This window comes from Brassica oleracea, chromosome C7 (assembly GCF_000695525.1).
Source record: "Brassica oleracea var. oleracea cultivar TO1000 chromosome C7, BOL, whole genome shotgun sequence".
Classification (NCBI taxonomy): Eukaryota; Viridiplantae; Streptophyta; class Magnoliopsida; order Brassicales; family Brassicaceae; genus Brassica; species Brassica oleracea.
This window is the reverse complement of record NC_027754.1, coordinates 3409014-3413613: the sequence shown is the minus strand read 5'-3', so window position 1 is coordinate 3413613 and position 4600 is coordinate 3409014. Positions and strand designations below refer to the sequence as shown.

The window sequence follows — 4600 nt, the reverse complement described above, 5'->3', positions numbered from 1 at the left end:
CTAGGGATGGGATGCCTATACTTTACCGTAATGTTGTTGATGGCTCGGCAATCCACACACATGCGCCAAGAGCCGTACTTTTTGGGTACAAGGAGGACTGGCACGGCACAAGGGCTAATGCTCTCCCGGATGTAACCTTTCTCCAAAAGGTCTCCAATCTGTCTTTGAAGTTCCTTGGTCTCCACCAGATTGGTTCGATAGGCTGACCAGTTCGGTAGAGATGCTCCTGGAACAAAATCGATCTGATGTTCTATGCCTCGCACTGGTGGCAATCCTTTGGGATTCTCATCTGGAAAAATATCAGAAAAGTCCTGCAAAACATCTAGCAAATCACTCGGAATCTCCGGTGCAGAGCCAGAAGAAGATGAGGCCATAAGAGATTCTTTATACACAAGTAAAAGAATTGGCTTTTGAGAGTAAAGAGATCTCTTGACCTGACTTTGTTTGATGAAGAAGTTGGAATTTCTGTGAGATGACTCAGGTTCGTCCGGCTTAGACTCTTGGTCGCGGTTCTTCTTAAGTTGGACCTGATCTTGGTGAACTTCCAATGGCGACAAAGGCACCAGTGTGATCTTCTTTCCTTTATGGTCAAAGGAGTGTCGGTTTGTGAAGCCATCATGCACGACTCTCTTATCAAACTGCCATGGACGGCCCAGAAGGAGATGACAAGCGTCCATAGGAAGAACGTTGCAAACAACCTCATCCTCATATCGTCCAATGGTAAGAGAGATCGTGACTTGCTCCTTTATGTACTGTTCACCAGTTTCATTCAGCCATTCTAACCTGAAAGGTCGAGAAAGAGGTCGAGTAGCCAGCCCAAGTTTCCTGACAAGAGTATCACTAGCAACATTAGTACAACTCTCACCATCAATGATCAAGGAACAAACTTTTTCAGAGATTAAACAACGAGAATGAAAGATATTCTCCCTTTGTTATTTTTCATTGGTTTTGGGTTGAACACTCAAGGAACGTCTAGTAACAAGTAGTGGTCCATGAGCTGGGTAATCAAAGCTGTCTTCCTCATCAAAGATCGGCTCAGAATCAGTATCAAAGGTCGGGCCAAAGTTGTTGTCCGTGTGGCCATCCGTCTCGTCGAAGATGGGATCATCCCAAGCCTTCCTAGCAACGAGTAATGGCCCGTGATGTGGGTAGTCAAAGGACTCGTCTTCCTCATCAAAGATAGGACCAAGATCTTCCTTGTCCTTCTGCTCGTCCTCGGAATCAACCTCTCCATTCTCCATGAGAATCATCACTCTTTGGTTCGGACATTTGTTCGCATAGTGTCCTAGACCTTGACACTTGAAGCATCCGATGTCTCTTGCACGGCTAGGGTTCTCAATTGCTTTTCCTTTGTCAACACGAGCATGAACATCAGTCCTAAAAGCTGTATTTGTTGTGGAAGAAGACTTACCTTTGTCTTGATAACTTGGCTTAGGAGTGAAAGACGGTTTAGGAACAAAGGCCGGCTTTGAGTAGCTCTTCCTTTTGACATGTTGTTCGATCAGGATGGCTTTGTGCAGAATTTGATCCATGGTTCCATACTCTTGAAGCTCCATATGGTCTTGGATGTCTCGGTTGAGGCCAGAGAGAAACCTAGCCATAGTAGCGTCCATGGGCTCGTCTATCGGCCTTGATCATCAAAGTTTCCATCTCCTGGTGGTAGTCATCCACGGTCTTGGTGCCTTGAAGAAAACGTCTGAGTTTCTGGTGGAGGTCTCGGTGATAATGGGCAGGAACAAAACGTCTCCTCATCAGCATGGAAAGCTCGTCCCATGTCTCAATCGGTCTTGCACCTGTTCTCCTCCTGTGGGTCAAAACTTGATACCAATTAATAGCATAGCAAGAGAATTCAGTAACATCTAGTTTAACTTTTTTAAGTTCAGAAAAGTTTTGACAATCAAAGACATGTTCAATTTTTCTTTCACATTCAAGAAAAACATCAGGATCATTTTTACCCTCAAAAGGTGGGATTTTCAGTTTCAATCCTCCTAAGCTATCATCAGTACGTTCATTTCTAGCAAAAGGATTGGTATCACCTGGTTCCTGGTTTCTGTGACCTCTCCTAGGTCGATTGGTGGATCGGACGTCGTCCTCATGAGAGTCCTCCTCTCGGATCTCATCATCAGACCGGTTCGGCCTCCTTGGCCGATCTCTTATGGCTCCGGTTCGAGGACGCGTCTCTTGACTGTTCTGGATCTCGTCTAGCCTTAGATGGATCTGTTCAAGACCTGTGTTCATAAGGTTAGTAAAAGAATCATTCAAGGCTCGCATCTGCAAGTTAGATAAACCGGCCACTGAGTTTCCGGGTCGGCTTCTTTCGTCTCCACTACGCATGGTTTCCTGAAAATTCTTTAAGACACGAAAAGTTAGATCAAAACCTCACACTCTCAAGTGTTTGATCTCGCCCACACACGCGTTTATCTCAGATTTTTGGTGATCACTCAAAAAGCCTTATACTCAAGGTTCTAAGAGATCTAATCAAGGAATCCCAAGGGACAAACTTCAAGCAAACAAGGGAATTTTTTTTTTTTTTGTAAGATAGATAGAAAAGACAGAACTTTGGTTTTGAAATCCGTTTTAACCACCTCAAAGGCTGGATTTCTCCTCAGCCAGCAGGCTTTCTCTTCCACCACCAATCCACAAATCAAACTCTTTGAAATCTCTTTTTTTTAATCGTAGATCATTCTTTTCTTTTTTTTTATATTTTTTCTGGTGGATGGTAATGAGGGGCCCGAATTTATAGAAAGAAGAAGAAAAAATGTTTATGAAATGGGAGATGAGAAGATGAACAGACAATACCGGAAGAGTGGCTCTGATACCACTTTGATACGCCTTAGAAAAGGATCACTCAACCGGATTGGAAAAGATATGAACTCCAAAGGAGAACTAATGGAACGATGGGTCGCACAAAGGTTGCGGAGTGGCCTTTGATATTCCCGAACCAGATTGTTGCCGGATGCGACGCACCGGTCCAACAAAGAGGCGATCTTGAACCGTTGCTTGATATGACTCACAAGACCAACGGACAAGGGCGTTTGCTTGGAGCTAACCACACTAAGGAAACTAGAAAAGTTCTAAACAAAGAACAAAGAGTAAAGACTCAAAAGTTGAAAGAAAATGGAATGATTTTACTATGAGAAGTGTTTACATATTTATACTACTTGAGGAATAGAAAAATACTTAAGAATGTATTAAAGACAAACTTAGTAAATCGAATCTGGATGAGAAATTTAAAGACAATGTATTAAAACTCTTGGATCTCAGATCTGGTCAAAGAGACTCTTCGGCTAACATCCAGGTTCGTCTGAACCAAGTGGTTCCTTCGCGGTAAGGAGCAAGATGGTCGCGGCGCGATCCGGGCAGTCTGTTGGGTAAGGTTCATGCGCCAACTTGGTTCCAGCACGACCCAAGTCTTTGGACAGTTGAAGAATCTGTGCCTTAGAGAAATTTTGATCGTCAAAGTTCAGGAACTGATCATACTGGCCGACTGATCCATCAGTACGTTCATCAGGACACTCGGCTCGGATCAGACGGACCAAAAGGGAAAGACTATGGTCTGTCTCGGGTTCTTCTCGATCAAAGTGAGTTCTGGCTTGACCATCAGTCTTGGCTTGGCGAGTGGTGCGGGCAAGACAGGCTTCGGTTCAGTCGGTTCGATCGTCTGGACGTGGTTCCAGCCTTAGATCCTTTCCGGACTTACGCGGGTCGATCCGGTACACGGCTTGGTCAGTTGCGCGAACCTTTGTCGGAATGATCTGATCGTCCTGAGCTCCATCCTGAACTGGTTCCATGTACTGATCCATGTACTGAGGCGCATCAGGAAGGTTCACCAAAAGGATTGCCGAGTACGATGAGCATGAAAGAATTGGTTCAGCAACCTGGCCGAGAATCTGTAACGCCCCGATTGCCCACGGATAATGGACCACCCACTCCCGCTCTCTCGGCCCGTGGGCTCCATCCCGTTCCAACGGTCGGTGCATTAATTTTCCAAAGCCTGAAAGTCTTGTTTACTGACCCTACAATCACCATCCGACCTTTCCCTGTGCTTTGGCCTCACTTCCACGGTATCACGAATCACTTCCCGATAGGTCACCCATCCTTCCACTACTCCAGCCCAAGCGCACTTAACTCTGGAGTTCTAAATGGATGTATGACGGAAAAAGTAAGTCAACTTTAGTGATATAGGTAGCCAAATCAATTCTCTTAATCCTTTCCATATATCAAAACTCGGGATGTTACATATTCCCTTCCGCATCTCCATTCTTATTATAAGAAAGTTCCAAGTCAGGCAACAGAATCAACATAAGCCTTTTGGGATGTTTACTCCCCTTTTCTGGAGCATGGTTGGCATAATCAATGGGTAGAAGCAGACGTAGGAGGTTCATATAGTGCCAAAGCACATAAACCCGACAATTAAGGAGGATTTGACTATTGGCGGAAACTGAAAACGAAGGCTTTGTCGGTAACCAACTCCACTAACAAGCAAAGTGATAGTGGCGGGAAAATAGCTAATGTCCCCAATCTAGGGTGGAGAAGTTTATCTTCTCAGGAACTTCAACTAGTAAGTTTAAAAAGCCATATTCAAATTAATTTTATTAAC

The 4600-nt window shown here is 44.5% G+C and overlaps 1 pseudogene; it reads right to left on the bottom strand.

Moving 5' to 3' along the window:
• The window catches only part of LOC106302382, a 16057-nt pseudogene extending 12077 nt beyond the window's left edge, over nt 1-3980 (bottom strand).
• Between the last annotated feature and the right edge of the window lie 620 nt (nt 3981-4600).